The sequence below is a fragment of the Peromyscus maniculatus genome, chromosome 12 (genome assembly GCF_049852395.1).
Source record: "Peromyscus maniculatus bairdii isolate BWxNUB_F1_BW_parent chromosome 12, HU_Pman_BW_mat_3.1, whole genome shotgun sequence".
Taxonomy (NCBI): Eukaryota; Metazoa; Chordata; class Mammalia; order Rodentia; family Cricetidae; genus Peromyscus; species Peromyscus maniculatus.
The window spans coordinates 65,958,485-65,978,414 of NC_134863.1; the positions used below are offsets into that span (position 1 = coordinate 65,958,485).

At 40.0% G+C, this 19,930-nt stretch overlaps 1 long non-coding RNA gene across 1 annotated transcript; it reads left to right on the forward strand.

Annotated features, from left to right (window-relative positions):
* The first annotated feature begins 12,586 nt into the window (after positions 1 to 12,586).
* LOC143268013 (uncharacterized) lies at positions 12,587 to 18,912 on the forward strand. Its single transcript, XR_013043602.1, has 4 exons — positions 12,587 to 13,034; positions 13,588 to 13,718; positions 16,614 to 16,872; positions 18,269 to 18,912. It is a non-coding gene; the product is annotated as an uncharacterized LOC143268013 (long non-coding RNA).
* Positions 18,913 to 19,930: the final 1,018 nt, after the last annotated feature.

The following is a 19,930-nucleotide window of genomic DNA, read 5'->3' on the forward strand; positions in this document are numbered from 1 at the left end:
TATGTTCCTCTGAACTAATTTTGTGAAAGAGGCTGGAATCTTACACTCGTCTCTTTGCATAGTTGCTTCCAGAACACACACATTAGCATTGCAAAGTTTAGCAAGTCCAGATGTCTTCTGTGCTTTTCATCTGACTTATACTTTAAGGATTGGAAAGCTTTCAGAAATGAGTTGTCAGGCTCCCGTCTCAATCTCTTCTTTTCTGGCATGTGATGGAGGGGTGGGGATGCTGATGGAGATTAGATAGCCACCACCTCTGTTCGAAACTATCATCCCTGCTCTACTTTAGGCATTCATGTTTGCTTACTACTTTAACCAGGAAATCAGATTCTTCCTTCCCATGGGTGTGTCTGAACATCTTAGCATCCCTTTAAACTCAGAATTGGTGGAGATCTGAGCAAAGGAAGAATGGAGAAGTGTGTGTGTGTGTGTGTGTGTGTGTGTGAGAGAGAGAGAGAGAGAGAGAGAGAGAGAGAGAGAGAGAGAGAGAGAGAGGGGGAGAGGGGGAGGGGGAGGGGGAGGGGGAGGGGGAGGGGGAGGGGGAGGGGGAGGGGGAGGGAGAGGGAGAGGGAGAGGGAGAGGGAGAGAGAGAGAGAGAGAGAGAGAGAGAGAGAGAGAGAGACAGACAGACAGACAGACAGACAGACACAGACAGAGAGACAGACACAGACAGAGAGAGACAGAGAAGACAGACAGGCAGAGACAGAGACAGAGATAAGAAAGAGACAGAGGCAGAGACACACAGAAAGACAGAAAGACAGAAAGAACATGTGCATGTATGCCACAGTGGGGGTGTTTCAAGCTAGTAAAGAAATAGAGTGAACAATGACAATGTAGGTTTCATGGGAGAGAAGAACTGAAAACAAAATTGGTGTAAGAGTGTGATGGTCAGTTGTCTCTGCTATTCTTACTAGACCTGGGGGCAATAGGAGCAATGAAAGCCACAGAAAACCAAACTTGCTAGTACTTTTCCATGCAGTGTCCTCATTACCAGAATTTGCTCTAAGAAGTTTGGTTGAAGAAATACCTCAGAGGATGCATTTTACCAGTGTTTAATAGAATTGATGAAGTATTGAAAAGATGGAGATAATCATGCAGACATGTGATTAGTTTTAAATGAACTTTCGTGCATTGTGAGAATTAATATTGAACCCTTTGTGGCTCTAACCATCTGCAAGATTATGATGGACTTATTATTTGTAGACTTACTTTCCCCCGATCTCATTTTCTGACTCTCACTAAACTTTGTCAGATGTGACTTGGAGAAATGTTTTCCCAGTGCTGTGTCGTTTTCAGTCATTATTTCAGCAAATATTGCCCAGGCTCTCAGGTGCTTTGGGGAAAAGATCAAACGCTTAACATTCAGGCTTGATCACGGAATGGCGCCTTTTAAATGGGTGTGGTGTGAGGAAGGCAGGTCGTACACTGCATGCCATGCTTACGGTATTAGCTAAGAGTGAATGTGCCCAGCTCAAAGAAGAGCCGAAAGTGTTGTGAAAACATGTGACCTCAGGAAGCAAAGTCTGGGGAGGCAACGAAGACTGGGATGAGAAGGGCCAAAGGGCAGAGCAAGGCACCGATGACCCCAGCAGAAGAGAAACCCCTGATGCTTTTACCCTCCTCCTGATTTTGAAGTAACTAGGTTTACAGAAAGTGTTAACAGCAGTTCATAGAACTGCCCATCAGTCTCCCTGAGTAGTAGCATTCTATATGGATGAAGCGCAATGTCAAAACAAAAAAACAGATGTTATAATACAGTGATTGGTCCAGGCATCTTATTTCACTTTCAGTGGGCCTTTTATATGTAGTGTGTGTGTGTGTGTGTGTGTGTGTGTGTGTGTGTGTGTGTGTGTGTGTGTGCGCGTGTGTTGTGTATATGACAATTCCATGTGATTTAACTCCATGCAAATACTCATGGGACCACCACTGCGATCAGGTACAGAACTACCCCAATCCCCCAAAATATGTCTTTATGTTTATCATAGATCCACACTAACCAACATTCCTGCCCCATCCCCAGGTGACCACGGATGTGTTCTCTATCTCCTCAGTTTTGCAATTTCTAGAACATTGTGTAAATGGAATCATACCATGTGTGACCTTCTGAGAATCAAGTTTTGACTAAGCATAAGACACTTGAAATCCATCTAAGGTATTATACGTTATCAATAGTTTGTTCTTTTTCACTATCAGGGAATATTCCACCCTATAGACATATCATCTGTATCCACTGTATATTCTACCTTAGAGACACAGAGATGAACCACTCATCCTCTGAAGAATATCCCAGTTGCTTTCATTTTGGGGCTGTTAGAAATGAAGGTGAGATGATCCATTGTCTAATCAATGTAGTTTAAGGACTGAGACAAAAGGCAGTTCTTGCTCACAAAATGATTTCTATTGGAGTCTTAATGATACAAAGCCACAAATCCTCTTCTGGATGCTGAACATGGAGGTACAAAAACAACAGAATAACTAAGTGAGAGGAAATTGGATGCAAACACAGAGGGTTTTAAGGTGCTGACTTTTTAGTGTTACATCAGAAATCCAGATGGATGCTTTTTATTTTCCATTTTTTCATCTCACTGTTTGCACATAATGTGATGGTCAGATATGGATACTAGTTTACAGATGGATTGGGCTACTTTTTACTTGAGATCGCTCATTAAAACATAATTCTAAATATGGGCTCACAAAAACTTTTCTTCCCTCTGTTCACTTAGGGAAAAACTTACATTTAGCATACGAATTTTATGAAAACCATCAAAATGAAAGCTATAAGCTCAGCTACTGAAACCAAAGGAGAGTTTTTGCCTACTGTAAAGAATACAGAAAAACAAATCGAGAAAGACCCCCCCCCCGTGTGTGTGTGTGTGTGTGTGTGTGTGTGTGTCTGTCTGTGTGTGTGTGTGTGTGTGTGTGTGTGTGTGTGTGTGTGTGTATGTGTTCCATCAACAGGCATCTCTTAACTGGTTAGGAAAATGTGACCGTGTCAAAAGTCTACCACCACACACAGGAAGAGGGGAAAATCACCAAGGATATTTTAATATCCAGTCACCTCCTCCATTTTAACCCAATATAGCAAATTAATTGTTTTTCGAATATCTAATGCTCATTCAAACCTTGTGGAATTCTGCCTATGTTTTGACAATTCTATCAATTGTCACCTCTCTGGCTTGACTCTTACCAATCTTTCAGCAGAGTCGGGGCCTTCTCCTTCCATGAAAGCCACTGTCACACTGTTACCTTCCTTCCTTAATGTCCTGATAGAGGACTAAGATCACATAGCCTAAAACTCCATGGACGACAAGTTGCTAACCATGTTAGTCATAGATGCTAACTAAAATTTAATAATGCAAATATAAAAGTAAAATAATAAAATCTAATATTTGGAAACAAGGTAGGGCTAGTAGTATAGTGGAAAACAAACAAACAAACATAATACCAAACAACCTCTTTCCAAAAGCCTTCAGTGTGGGGGCAGTCTTGCTCAGGGCTGAGAGGGGTAGGTGAAACACAGGGCAGGTGTGTTGTTCACAGGCATTTTATGTGGGACCTGATTTTCTGGATAGCAATTTGGGATCTTATTAGTTTATCATATCCATGGGTCAAATAAAGCTACTTCTAAGTAAGAATTTCTCTTCAGATAACCGTTAGCGGGGTAGACATCTATAGCATGTAAAGTTATACATTGTAGTATCATGTATTATATAGAAAAATGGAAAAATACTCAGAAAGAATTTAATAAATTAATAGTTTTTACATGCATGAAGCATTGAAAGAATATTTAATGATATGAGAAAAAAATTTGTTTTTTGTTTTTGTTTTTGTTTTTCAAGACAGGGTTTCTCTGTGTAGTTTTGGTGTCTGTCCTGGATCTCGCTCTGACCTCAAATTCACAGAGATCTGCCTGGCTCTGCCTCCCGAGTGCTAGGATTAAAGGTGTGCACCACCACCGCCCGGCATGAGAAAAATCTTATGCCATAGTAAAAAACCTGTCCTCTTCAAATCACATGGGTTCCTGTCTCTTTCTGATCCTCCTCCTCTCACACATCTGTCAATATTTTTACAATAAACTATTTTCATCTGGGAATGTCGGTGATTGATTAGAAGTCTCTAACATATACCCATGCTTCATTTCAGATAACTAGAATAATAGATGGCTATTATAAACACATGCAAACCTGAAAACTAGAAAGAGAAGTTAATACTTCGTCAATTCATTGTAAGTCAGTAATTGTTCTTATTAGAAGAAATTTCCAGTGATAAAGTGATAAGTTCTACCAGGGTCTATATTTGGTTGTACATGAAGCCACACTATTCTTGCATGCACCCTTGGAAATAATAATGCACTAACAGTTGTGATGACTCTTGTTTTGTGTGGACTTAGTCACATGACCCTGAAGAGCCTTCATAGATTTGACTCAGTTCTTTGACTGTGAACTGGAAATAGGCAATGCGTCATCCTATGAGAACCATGTATGTGTAAGCATGTGTATGAATTCATAAGTTTTAAATAATAGATGAGAAAACTGAGGCATATTGCCTCAAATGCCCCCTGGTTATGATACCTTTGATTGTGTATTGTATGATATTTATTTCATATCCTGCTCTATTGCCTATCCATTTGTTACCTGTCTGTCCTTCAGTCTATTCTCCTGAAGTTGCTTCAATAGCCACAAATGTTTATATGTATAATGAATTCCTATCATCCTATCCAGATGTTTCCTTAAATAATGCAGATAACATATGGTCGACACTATGTGAGAAGATCTAGGTTAATCCACAGCACAGACACCATGAAAAAAATCTGAAATTTCCCATTATAATTTAAGAGATGATTGAGTTCTAGCCAATCAAAAATTCACTACACTGTCAACTACATGCTGCATGTATTTTTACAATGCACTATGAATACATTTTATTGATGACATAATTACTTCTTCATGTATTCCCAATGCTTTCTTTACTGCGTTTTATTGTTTTGCACATAATACACAAATATTCAAAAGTTAAAATACATTCTACCAATTTGCATTATTGTAAGACCATAAAATATGAAATACCATCACTAAATATTTTTGCTTAATGGTCCTGGTGCTTTACTGTATATTTATGTTAACTCACTCTTAAAATGTCAAATGAAACTCAAAAATCTGTTGAATTCCAAATGTAGAACGATTAATTTTATGGCCTAATATCTGATTAAATTGAACTGTGCATCTAAGAGTGCACAGACTCCACACATTAGATGGGCTGTTTAATTCCATCGTTTTAAGTGGAACTGAACCCCATCTTGCCAAATATGATAATATCCTGGGGGAGTGAGGCGCGCAGGGTGGGGGTGGGGGTGGGGGAGATTCAGCATCAGAAGTTAAAAGGTTTCGTGTATTTGTGTTCCTCACTTGAGACGCTAACCAAAACATCCCAATGCCTGCAGCGTCTGCCCGAACAAAGGAATCTAAAGAAGTTAAAGGTGAGCTTTTTTAGTGGTTACTCTTGCACTGATGAAGCCACGCAAAGATGAAGAGGTTTAGACAGTTAGAACAGAACGACTGGGTACAGAGGACAGGCTGTTGGGTGGCTCTGTGGCTGTATATGTATCTATGGACCATATCCAAGACTATTTCCCAAAGGCTGGGTTTTAAGGTAATGGCTTTCTTAGTCCAGGGAAAAAGCACAGACAGGCTTCCACTCACGCCTGTCTAGGATGCTGCCCACTGGCTCATTACACAGAGCTGCAACTGACTCCTAAGACAATCGTTCTCTATGGCTTTCCAGGCAGGAGGAAGGGTGCTGAATGACACATATAAATATACAAGGGAGAAGCAGGGATGAGCTAGCGCCATGGCAGTGGAGTGTTGTAAGCTGTTTATGGAAGAGTTTGGAGTGGGACGACCTTATTAACTGGCCTTCTGAAAAGTGTACCCACCACTAAGTGAAGGGTAAGAGATCCCATTCTGCACCCCAAACAGGAATAATTCTGGAACCGATTTTAATGTATAAACAGTGTGGTATTGGAGGTGGACCATGGCTAGACGGCTGTGAAGTGCCCTCTGTGAAACCCAGGAACTTCTAAAATATTTCCTAGGGATATTCACTTCCATTATTTTATCTGAGTATTCTTTGAGTATCTCTTGCTTCAATAAATCATTGTGGATTTATACTGTGCATGTAAGGATACCTGCAGTTCCTCAGGAAATATGTTATGCAAAAGGGATATTAAAATTTAGTTAGTTGAAAGGTATGACTGGGAAATGTCCTATCAAGAAATGTAGTTCAAAATCTGTACAATAATAAATCATCTCAGTAGTCCTTTATCTTGTTTTTTTTTTTCTTCAATTAAACAGTTAAAAATCTAAATTAGAGTTTTGAAGAGTTAAAAGTTTTACAAAATGAACTATGTCCTGCTAGGTTTAAAAAAGTAATCAACATTACTTGTCATTATTATAAGGAATTGGAACACACCTCTGGGAATGATTTTCTTAAGGATAAAGAGGAAATAACGATGTTGAAGCATCAACCTTCTGTGGAGGTAATATTATTATCTATGCTATCATTAATGGTATTTACTAAAATATAGTTCTCATTGCATACCTTCGATCTCTGCATTTTGGCCATCTGTTTTATTTTTTTTGACTTGCGTATTTGTGTGTCATGGTGGGGGGTGAGGCTGGGGTGGCTATGTGGCACAGTGGAGCTCCTGTGGTGACAACTTTGGGACTTGGTTGTCTCTTTCCACGATGTGGATCCAGGGATCCAATGCCCACGGCCAGGCTTCAAGGGAAGCACCTTTACCCAGTGATCATCTCTCCAGCCCTTCATTTTATCTCTTTTCATTAAAAATTAATGTTTTTTATAAGTATTATCACTTAGCTGTTAGTAATTATTGCAGTTTTTATTATCTTACCAGCAAATACAGATAATATGAAAATAACTATCTGTAAAATTGTCCCATTTGTAAAAATAATTCAAATGATTTCTAATTGCTCTCACAAATCCAAACATTTCCATGAACACCGTAATTAAAGTATGCTAATGGAAGTCTTTATTCTCATCTCCTCTAAAGGAGAAACAAACTGGCCCTTCTTCTGCTTCAGCTCTTGACAATGGTTCTCACGTGCACTTCCGCTTTCCTCTCACTGGAGGAAAAGGACTGACGTAATAAATTGCATTTTAAAGGATCCTAATGGATCATTTATGTAAGTTTAAAATGACTGCAATGGAGCCAAACAGTAATGAAGGCATCATAAATACACAGAGACATAATTCAATCAGCTATTTACATTTGCATAGTTCACGGAAGGAGCCTGGAAAAGCTCTCATTCCACTGAGAAGAGCAAGAATAAGAGAAGGAATAACAGGGGAAGAGAAAGCCGATTGGGAAAAGAAGTTGATGTTAGTACACACTGACAGAGGAGTGGAGGTGTCTGGCTTTGGGCAGAAGACATATAAGAAATATGATGTCTTGAAAATATTTCTTTCACTAGTAAATATAAAAATGCAATAACCATAAGGACAATAGATACAAAACCACTGTGACAACCAACTCTTAAAGTACATATGTGAGCAAAAGTTTCCATCAAGCTCCACAAAAATAATTTTTAATACAATTTTTACAGGGCCAATGGAATAACTTTGAAGATAAAGGCACTTGTCATCAAGCCCAATGACCCGAGTTGGATCCCCAGAATCTACATGGTGAAATTAGAGAGCCAATTCCCACAAGTTGTCCTCTGACTGCCATATGCACGCCACCCCCAATACCCCCTACAAAAAAAAAATAAGTGAATATAAAACCATTTTGATTAAATGCTGAGCTACAGCCTCAGCTCAGGGGTAGAACATTTGTTTAACATGTGTGAGAATCTGGGTTCAACTTCAAACACTGCAAAAGAAAAAAAAAGTTGCAAATTATGGACAGCTTTCATTTTATCTATGACTGTTTTCTGAAAGATAAATTTGATGGAAGGAGGAAAGCAGGAAGATAGGAAGGATGGAAGGAAAGAAGGAAGGAAGGAAGAAAGGAAGGAAGGAAATGAGACAAGAGAACTATATGACTCCAAAAATAGGGATAGACACACGGTCTATATTTTAATATTGGTAAATCAAATACTGCTGATAAGAAAACCTCTTCAGTCATGTGTACAGTCTTGTAGTAGACATTTCCTGTTAACCTTATCACAATCACTTTGAACATAGTCCAACCCTGCTCCATCACCCCCTACCACATTCTTCCTTCTCAGTGTTCACTACTGTGAGTGCCATTTCTCACATCTATCAGGTTAAATATGTGGGTACATTTACTGACACCCACTTTGGCCTAATATGCTACTTGCTACATTTTGAATGTCAGGACTGCTTCACAATACCGTACCCCACTACTTCAAGCCATATGCTGGTGCTAAAGCTGTCTGCCTTAGAAGTGAATTCTAAAACACCAGTTGTTAATGAGAAGCCTAGAATAGGTAGTATTTGGGTGGGTCTTTCCCTATATACACACACCCTTGAGTTTGGGGTAAACATTGATTGCTCTTTTCATCTGATTCCATGGCCTGCTGATAAAGCAGTGGGAACATAATTGGTATCTTGTAAAGTCCTTCACTTCTGACATACACATTTTACAGCTTGGTTGTTGATATATTCTGGAGGGCGATCTGCATCAGAGATGCCTTAATGCACCTCAACTTCATATGTCTCCCCCAAATTTTATTCAGTTTTTAATTTGCTTTCCAATATTACTACTTACACTTTTAATGAAAATCAAAAGGCACACCTGTGAGACACAAGAAAGGAAAGACACGCATGTACAGCAGTGAAACAGGATTCTTATCTGATTTTCCTAAACTGAAATTTAGAATAGAAATATGGTAGAACACATTACTGGCTTTGAATTTAAAGAGGTAAAAGGGGATGTGACTTTTTGTATGGGCAGAAACTTGCAGGTGTGACTAACACAAAACAAAGCACAGTGTTGTTGGAAAACCACTACTTTGGTTGAGAAATAGAGTTCTTAGTTTTATAGACATGCAACCAAGGCTGTGCCAGAGAGTAGTTCCACCCCCACAAGCAACCTTGATGAACTGAGCAAGATCAAGGCCAGACTGAAATCCCTTGAAGCATTGATGATAAGCACACTATGGTTTAAGGATACAAATTGCCCTTGGAATCATAATGCAGGTACATGCAATGGATGTAAGAATAATGTGATTCAAACTAATTTAAGACTGTGCCAAGCAGGAAGGGAAAGTCCTCTGGGCATTCAAGAAGAACATTTAGACAAAGCAAAACCAGAAGGGGAATTTGTGGTTAGCAGGAAGCTGTTGCTCATTTATATTTTATCGAAGACCTACCTAAAATGTTGGGCAAAGGAGTCTGCCTCTATCAGACACTTAGCACAAATAGGAATTTGGAATGTATGTGTTTCATAAGTAAAATAATCAACTGGGAGGGAAAAAAGCATCAAGAAATTGGAAAGGTGTTCTCTTTAGGATTAGAAATGCCAACAGAGGCTTCTCTTGTAGCTCATTGTGATGCTTCATGTGATTTACCACTCTTCATGCTAATCAAACGAATCTGTTCCAATTATACAGATTGCCATGAAAAGTCATGAGACATCACATTTTACTAAATGGGAAATGCTATTGATCTAACAAGAATCATTGAATAATGGAAGGGGTCCGTTTTTGATTATAAACATCCTCTAGCAATGTTGAATGAATATATTGGCCAGTGGTGGAAGAATAAATTGATTTTTTTGTGGTTTCAGATATCTGTGTAGTTTCAGATATGTACCTAATAATTTGTTAGAAGACTTATAAATAATGTTTTAATTGTCTGCATTTCCACAGAACAATGCTAAAAGGTCTGTAGATGAGGTATAATAAATAACAGTTCTTGTTTTTAGGAATTTGTAATAAAAAATACATAAAGGGACCACAAATACAAGGGTGTTCACATTTCAGTCCATTGGAATGTGGGAAAGATGTGCTTATAATGAAAGGATAAAATAAAATGTTCCTCTGAAGTAACACTTCAGTTCTAAAAGAATGTATTAAGAAATTTCTAAAAAACATGTTGGAAGTTAATTTACCTATCTGCTTATCCATCCATCCATCCATCATCCATCCATCCATCATCCATCCATCCATCCACCATCCATCCATCCATTCATCCATCCACCTATCCACCCATCCATGCACCCATCCATCAATCTATCCATCCATCCATCCATCCATCCATCCATCCATCCATCCATCCATTTAATGGGGGATGTTAAGTGCAATGATTGCTGGCCGAGCATAGTGAGCAGACAAATGACCATGGTATATTCAGACATAAGACAGAAACAAGGAGAGTGAAACAGTTACTGTGCTAACCTGAATGAGAATGGAATGGCCCCCATAGGCTCATATATTTGAACACTTGTTCCAGGATTGGTGGAACTGTTTGGAAAGAATTAGGAGGCGTGGCCTTGTTGGAGGAGGTGTGTTACTAGCTTGGTAGTAGCATTTGGGGCTTCAAAAGCCCATGCCATCCCAGTTAGCTTTCTCTCTCTCTGCGTCCTATGTGTAAGTCCTGAGCTACTGCTCCAGCACCATGCCTGCCTGTCCACTACCATATCCCCATCATGATGGTCATGGGCTCCACTAACCTTCTGGAACTGCAGCCCCCAGTTAAATGTTTTCTTTCATGAGTTGCTGGGGCCACGATGTCTCTTTACAGTAATTGAAAGTAACGAAGACAGGAAGGCATCTAAAAACATTCGAAAGACTCTGCAACTAAATGAGGATTTAACATAATTTACACACCAAATTAAAAAAAAAAATGGCTTCAAGAGAGCATACAGTAATTAATAAATGAAAAGGTCAACTTTGGGTCAGCGCAATGGAGCAACTGTAATTCCAGCAGTTGAAACTCAAGCAAAGGAGGATCATGAGTCCACCTGGGCTACGTGGTGAAATCCTGTCCCAGAGCACATGGATGCTCATGCATCTCAAAAGGAGATGGGGCACTAAAGAACTGAAGAATTATAGGATGAAATACTGTGACTTAGAATTCTGGGGCGATTTGGATTCGTATCTAAATGGAAACAGGAGATGAGAGGTTTCATACAAACTTTTAAACAGAATCCCGTGTATTGAATTAAGTTGTTATTTTTCATTGAAATAATAGATTGCTATGCTTTTGATTATGCCATCTCTGAGATTATATGACTTGGCAATTAAAATGACAAAAGTAATCAGATAATAGAACAGCTAGTTCACTCGTCGGATGACCTTAATGATCAAATTAAGAGACAATGCGCAAAATCCATTTGTTCATGCAGCCATCACTCAACAAATATTAATTGGCCCCGCTGTAATGTATCAGGGCAAGAACTTACAACACAAAATCCTGATTGAACAGAGAGTGCTTTTTACAATTCATCCTGCAAAAAAAAAATATATTGTAAAAATCTACTGGAAGTGTTGAAAAGAAGACAAATCAGATTCAGAAAATGTCATGACTGAAAAAGCAGATTTAATTGGGAACTGGAAAAAGAAATTGAAAAACAACCAAGTGAGTGAAGAGTTTTACTCAGAAGCATCCCTGTTTATCAGTGTTCTTTACGCGGGCATGGATGTCGGCTATGGGAAAAGTCAAAGGAAGGAGTTCAAGGTCATCTTCTGCTACATAATAAGCTTTAAGCCAGACTGCAATCATGAGAACCTGCATAAAACAAAACAAAACAGCAATAGTAATCTGAATTGGTCCTGTATTCCAGCCAGGTAAATACATGGGACTGAAATAAATATAGAAATTGATCTATTAAGTATGTTCATAGATACAACATACATCTTTTGAGCATTTCCTATTTTGCAAGCACCACCTAGGCACTGGGATTCTAACATAAATAAATAGATAGTGAGTGACCTCTCCGTTGTCAGTGAGGGAACCATGGAGGAAAACTATAAACAGAAAAACAACATGGGGAAAACCCATGGGAGGTGGGAGGTAGGGGACCCAGCCTGGGGGTGTGTGTGTTTGTCTAAATCAGATGGAGTGAGACGTAGACTAAATGAGGAAAGAGGCTCAGAAGCCAAGAAGGGAGAGTTGTGTAATTGGTTATCAGCAGTGTCAAATTCTGTACGTAGGTCAAGGAGCATCACGATGGAGACCTGCCATTTGGTTTTGGCAGTGAGACTGTTACTGGAGACCTTGGCAAGGCTAGCTTCTGGGAAGTGGCGTGGGTAGGAGCGGTACTGGATCTGGTTCAGGAGTATTTTCTTCACGGAGGAACCGAATGCCTCTGGTGCACTCTAGGAGCTGGGAGAGGAAGGGGAGGGGGGCAGCGGTTGTTAGACGGTGTGTGGATTTCTTGAGGCCCGGGGATATGTGAGACGGAGCAGGAACCACAAAGGCGGATTTTTCTTTCCTCCAGTTCTGTTTTGTGGAAAACTCAGCTTTCACTAGCCATGAGGAAATAGCATTTACATATGAAGTCTCCTTTGTGGAGCTTGTTTGTTCTATGATCCCCGGCTGTGAGTCACTGTAACACTGACCCTGCATTGAAGTCAGCAGATTCTATTTGGAGAGTCTTGGTGATTGTGGGGAAAGCTGATGAAAATGTTGACAAAAACATTTCCTCTCTCTGTTGGCCGACCACCTGTGTGTACTAGTTTTCACGACTGTTAATCTGCCATGTCTGAGCGAAGTAAAGGGAAGTTTATCTTCAGGAGCTAAAATGTTCATGACACAGGAAGAAGTTATAATACGTTCTATTTTGGGTTGCTCTCATCTGAAAAGACTTTTAAAGAGAAAAGTAGTTCTGCAAATGCCAGCCTCAATTAAAATGCTAAATACGAGTTGCAGCTTCCCCACCGCTGCCAGAGGGAATGCGTCCAACATGACCAGCCACCTGTTTCCCTTCATAAGAGCTCAAGACGCCTGCCTCCTCCAGCGTACTCCTCGCTGACACCGAATAGCAGTGTGATGATGAATCAAAAGGCATCATCAGCAGCAGAGCTTTATTTACCAAGAAACAACACTCAGTAAGGACATCCCTGGGAGAGGGCCTCTCAGCCATGAGAGTTGGCCAAGGTGTTGGGGGCTTTCCCAAGCTGAAATAAAGCATGAGAGAGGTTACGCGAGAGGGTTAGAAACGCTGACCTTTCCAGCTTGATCAAACGTGTATGTCAACCCGGCGGAGGATGTTGGAGCAGAGAGCTGGCGGTCTGTGATGACTTAGCTAGACACTGCCAAGGTCATACAACTAGAAACTTAAGAATCAGTTATGCAACAGGTTAAGGTTGCAATCTGCGAGAGAGTCAGTATGACTTGGGGTCTAATGATAGCTGCATCGTTTATTACCTGAAAGACAAAGTCAGAAGGCTTACATTCTGCAGTTTCCGAGCCTGTAAAATGCAAATAATACAAGTGCTTGGCTCAATGATATTCTAAGGATGAAATGACAGTTCATCCTGCTTAACCCAGAACCAGACAGTGTGACTTTCTATAGCGGCTTTGTAAGTAATGGCTATTGTTTCCCTAAAATCAAGCATCCCCAATTTCTTATTGATTGGGAAAAAAATCGTTATCTTTCAGCTAAAAATAGGACAGCAAGCACAGCATGGCACATGCCTACAATCCTAGATCTTGGAAGGCTGAAACAGGAGGATTTCAATGGAAGCTGTCCTGGCCTGTACAGTGAATCCCCTGTCTCAAAAATCAAACAGGTAAGAGATAAATAGGAGAGTGGGTATGAAAATGGTTATAAGAAACAGCTTGCTCTGAAAAACCCTACTTTTCTTCATTCACATTTTTATTTATTCTGGCTGTGGGGGTAGGGGACATATTCCATAGCAGCATGCTTTTAGAGGTCAGAGGACAAGTTTGTGGGGTTAAATGGATAGGTTTGCTCCATCACATTTAAATGGGTTCTTCGGGAAATTAAACGAAGGTTGCCAGGCTTGTGCCTTTACCTTCTAAGCCACCTCAACAAGACAACCTAATGTGACCTATTTTTAAACAATGGTGATACTCCTAAGAGAAAAATAGAACGAGCATCACAAAATTCAATTTAATCTAAAGAGATTGAAGTGAGAACATTTTAATCAGCAAATAGAGGCCAGAAAGATAATCTTGATGTTATAAAAGTTTTATTCACTTCTCAAATTTAATACGATTCTGATTTTATTAACATTAAAAATAAAATTGTGTCTATTAAACGTAAAATTAGCTTTATTATACATATAAAGTGTCTCAGTGTTCTTGTTCAAATGAATAGCAAAGAATTATTCCCAAGTATATTCTATGGGACATATTAGTAACATTTGGATAATAACCAGTGTTCTCTCCAGCTACCAGCTGTTCTCAGCCACTTTCAGAATAACTTGCTGGCTGGAGCCCTGCACTGCACTACAGCCTTTATGGTTCCTAGCTTCTCATTTGCTCTAGAGGCCCCAGAGCATCGCTTCTGTCAGGAAGAACACGCCTTCTGCCAGTTCTTAGGCCCCCATAATAATGGCAGTTAGACAATTCCCATCCACTTCTTTCATTTTGCCCATTCTGAGGGGAAACTTACCAGTTTGTGATATACCATTGTATCTTCAAATAGGACCGAGAATGAGAAATCTAACCCGTCTAAGAATAGATGGATAACGTGTTAAGGAATCCCAGGCAGGCAGCTAATTCATTGGACATCTCTGAACTATTGTACCTCTCCAGAAGAACTGAGAAATACAGCCTGTTAGCCCTCAACATGGCTTTTTGTGCGAAACATAGATTCCTGTGCTTTTCCGTTGATAAATTGTCCTACTTGGGTAGGAAAGAAGTCAGCAAAGTCCCAGCCACGTGGAGAACCTGCCACCCAGGTTGGTGGGTTCACTGGAATTCTCACATAAAAGCTTTAATTAGTATCATTAGCAGAACGTGAACATGGCCTCCACTGCTTTGCTGCATAGGGATTTGGCCATTTGTGTCCAAATGCTCACCACTGCTAGGCCTCCACTGGAGCTAAGTGCCCATCCCGAAGACCTGATCCTCTTTTCCAGAAGGCTAGCACCAATGCCCTATTCTTAAAAGTCCTGGGGGTCCAGAGGAAGGGAAGAGGAAGAAGGCTGGGAATGGGGTTGTGTGCTTTCTCTTTTCTTCCCTTTCCTCTGTCAACCTGTAAACCCCCGGTAGCTACCCTGTTGTACGGTGGAGGTAATTATAGACATCCATTTGAAAAGTGCTTTGATATCATCAGATAAAAGAGGCTGGGAAAGGGCAGAGGATAATTATTATTAGCAGCTCAGTGGTGCATAGGTTTGTCCATATGTGCCTTCCTCCAGGGAAGCCGGGCCCGTCAACATAAAACCGGTTTGAAAGAAAAGGCACAATAGAAATGACTTCAAAAATATGAGTGGGATAAAAGTGAAGTGAAAAATTACAGTGATGGCATGCTTCTAAAGAACGCCCTGCCGTCTTATGATCAGTGTAGTTACCAGCATGCCAGGGTTGTCTTAGTAATCACGGCATCTTGGACTGGTAGCAATCCTTCTCCGGTAACTTTACAAACCCTGTGTGACATCAAATGATGCTTACTACAATTTTCAGATGCTCTCAGTATTATTTTTAGTTGTCATAATTGAAGGCCATTTTGCCCCACATCACAGAAGAGTGAGAATTAGAATCCAACATTCAGGGTTTCAACACAGAAGACAGGAATTGTGGGATCTGTCAGCTCATAGCAACCATCAAAGCTCTCATTGGAATCTGCTCAGCGAAAGGATGGAGATGCCATTTTTTTTTTATATATCATTTTATGTTTAGGTTTGTTATTACCATTTAGCAAGAATTAAAAAAAAAACTAGGTATAAAGGGTCTCCTAGGTATAAGATTGTTGCCAAAAGAATACAGATGTAGAAGAGAGAGGCGGTGTAACATTCAGTTTACAGCTACAGGAGGCCTGTGCTATAATTGGGAAGATAGGATGCACACACATACAAAACACACAAACAAACAAACAAACAAAAACAATTAGTGGAGAAAATGTTACTTAATACTTTGGTATTAAATATTATCTCCCATAATTGCAATAATAGAAAGTAATCATTTTAGAAAAGCATTCTCCAAGCACTCCTACATTTCTCCTCGCACTGGGAAGGGACACATACAGTGTTATGTTTTCCCTTTGACACCAGAGGTTAGGTTCATCAAAAGCAGGCACCACGCTCTGTTTTCTCTGATATTTCATTTAGTGCTTCCCATTGTCCTAGACGCAAAGGAAGGGCTTAACCATTCATTGAATGACATACTGATCTAATAATTTAAAAATGTAGACAATTAAGTATATCACTAGGACAATATGTGTAATAAAATTGCTGAGTGTGTTTCCTCTGATAATTAAAATCCATTAGCTCAAAATAATTAGGGAATAGGCACTGCAATTCTGAAAGTCTTGGTGCCCTAGTAGCGTTTAGAAATCAGTTTACAACTAAAAAGTTTCCTTAGAAGTATTTTTCAGATTCTTCCAAACCATATGAAGAGCACCAAGTTTTTCGATAAACAGATGGCATAAATAGTGAAGGAAGTCAAGGAGCGTGCATTGTGACCCAGTTGTCAGGAGGTCCTTGTCCTCTTTGCAGTCCCCAGCCTCCTTGCTGAAACCTTCCTTGGAGACTCCAAGTAAAGAAGAAATGAAGGATTCCTCTCTGGCCGAGTGCTGACATCTCTAGATTGGAGCCAGTTGCTGCACAGTGAGAGGAGAGGAGAGGAATGGATAGAAGATGGATGGAAGAGTTCCAGAATGTACTGGAACAAGTAGCATCCTGCTTAGGGGCTTTCCCAAGCATAACCCCAATGTTATGCTACCTGAGTGTCCTTGGAGAAAGACTGGGGTCAGAGGTGAGGCATGGTCTAGGGAAGACTTGCGGAATAGCTACTCCACTGTAGACAGGGGGATAAAACAATGGTTCTCTACCACTTCCTTCTTTCTTTATTTTTTTTTCCCATACTCTGTCCCTTATGTAAACAGAGGACATTATTTTCCATGCATATCTTATATCATGTAGTTTATGCAGAATGTTGCTAAATTAAATTGAATCTTCTTTTCATTCATTGGGTCCAAAACAGTTTATTTTTACACACTAAATACTGACCAATTCAATTAAGTAAGCAAGTCTCTTCATTTTAATATGCTCTTGATCTTTGGGGGAAAATAGCATTTAATAGGAACACACAGGACTTCCACAGAGAATGAGACAAGTAGCTGAGCTTATTTATAACTAGATCTGTCATGTGTATGTTTAGGAGAAAGCTAACTGCCTCGTTTTCCTTACCAAGTCCTTCAGCCTTGAAGGGCAGGGAAGACAAGGTAAAGAAGTCAAGATTTTGCCTGCTCAAAGGATGTGAAAATACCTATGCTCCTCGCTGTGGCGTAAGTACCCCCGTCCTTTGCAGACAGCACCCCACCCGGTTTCTGTAACTTCCCCCAGAGAAGACGCAATGTCTGCCTATTCTGCTCACTCCGAGTCAGGCAAGGTCAGCTCCTCTTCCCACTATAGGGAATGAGACACTGGAGCTGGCTTGGCTCAAAAAACAGCCTGTGTCCATGTTGTGGAATCGGCCTGATATCACCAAGGCCAAAACCCCATGCCAGAAGTCCTGTTCTCAGAGAGAAAGTGCTCTCAGCCTTTAACATTGCTGTTGTGCAAGTTTTTAATTAGTCATAAGGACAGTGGTAGCCAAGGTACTGAGATGGTATCATGATGACCAGGGCAAGTGCCTAAGGAGGAAGCCAAAGGGATAAAATCCCCACATCCAAAGGACCATTTTAATTTCTATTGGTCCTGAAGAGACTCTAAGTAACAAGACTTTGGATACTTACTGATGTAGCATCATTTGCCCCAAATTTCTATCATTCATTACAATTTGCTATGGCATATTTACCGTTCTTATTTTCCAAGAAGCTGACCATCTCAACGACTTAATCCAAGTAATGACAAACTTGATTGATAGGCAAAATATCCATTAGACAGATGGACTTTATACTTTGAGCCTTGTCTGGCACTGAGGTACACGAAGTCCCATTGAGTAGATGAAGTTTTAATAGCAGAGGAGATAAAATTCAGTCAACTATGTATATAGAATGCTTATTATTCTTGGGAATCTGTAGCCATTAAAAATCTTCTTTTTAAAGACAGTTGCATAACTATGATATAAATAATGATTTATAAATGTTGCTTAATAAATCAAAGCCCTGGCTCACCACTGAATATTCATATCCCTTTTGTTTTTACAGATAAGCCAAATGAAAGTCAGACATTAAATTGTTGGAAGGAGAGTGAACTACAAGCCTTGGTCACTTCGACGTTGGCAAAGTGCATTATTCATGAGAGTGTTTCAGCTGGCTCACAGTGCCAAAGGTAGCCCTCAGGATGATTTTTCTCTGCCTCTGGCCTAGGAGTAATTGGATAGTGGGTAGTAATTACTTTTAGCATTTTTCCTACTTCATATCCAGTGCTGTGTTTCCACCTACTTTTACAGAGTAAAGTATTCTGTGGCTCTCTGAGTCTCAGAGATTTTCAATCTGTGAAGCATTTACTTCTCTGCATGGAAGTGTACCAGATTTCTCATGCTGCTATAGTAATGTGCATGAGAACACACACACACACACACACACACACACACACACACACACACACACACACGAACTCAAGTCACACACACACAATATTGAAGGAACTCTCTCTTCAGTTAGGATTTAGAACCCTCATGCCAAAGTGTGGGAATGACTTATATGTTTATGAGCTATTGGCATTTGATAACTGCAGAGGGAGAGTCAGTTTTCTTTAAAAATATGACTCCTAGAGGTCAATCATATGCCAGGGCAGACTCCCACTCCCAAGACTAGTTGGACAACATACTTTGGACTCAATAAAGAAGAAAAAAAGAAGAAAAGAAAGAAATAAAGAAGAAAGGAAGGAAGGAAGGAAGGAAAGAAGGAAGGAAGGAAGGAAGGAAGGAAGGAAGGAAGGAAGGAAGGAAGGAAGGAATCCTCAAAGTTGGGTGGGAAGGGGCGAGTGGATGACTATGAGAGGAATTGGGTGAAAGGAGGTGAATGTATTCAAACTACATCATATAAAATTCTCAAAGAATTAATAAAAATATTTCTTAAAAAGAAGTTTAAAGACCTTTTAAAGGTCTAGAAAAAATAGTTGAGTTGGTAAAATACTGTCTTTGTAAGCATGAGGACCTGAGTTTAACCCTTAGAATACATGTAAAAATAACCACATCTGGAGGCACGTGCTTGTAATTTAGTGTTGGGTTGATAGAGGCATGGATCCCTGGGGCTCGAAGTCCAGTCAACCTAGCCTAATGCATGAGTACCCAGCCAGTAAGAGATCTCGTCTTCAGTAAAGAAGAAAAAGGTGATGGTTCTTGACACACACACACACACACACACACACACACACACACACACACACACTACTTTTGACTGACAAGAGACACTAAATGAATGATCCCTTGAGCATTCTTGTCTTATTGTCTGGCCCCTAGTGCCCATGAAGAACTTTCCATTTCCAACCAACACTGAGACGCATCTGTCTGTTGTCAGTCAGCAGTCTACTCCTGCATCATTTTCTTGTCCCTGCTCTTGAAAATCCAAACGCTGAGGCCAGGTCTTCCTGGACGACAGACATTCTTAAAACAATGCCCTGTCATAGTTACAAGAAACATCAAGAACCTAGCTTCCTACTGTGAAGGGATGTGGAGGATTGGCCCTCAAATTCTAGTCTAAGGGTAAGAATTCTGACTCAATCATTTGCTACATATGTGACTCTAGACAATTTCCTTAACCTTCTTGTGAATGGAGAATCCTTCTGGAAATAATTTAGTGCGATAAATAATACATACACACCGTACGGTGTGATGTACAAAGCACTTAATGTTAGCCTTGTTA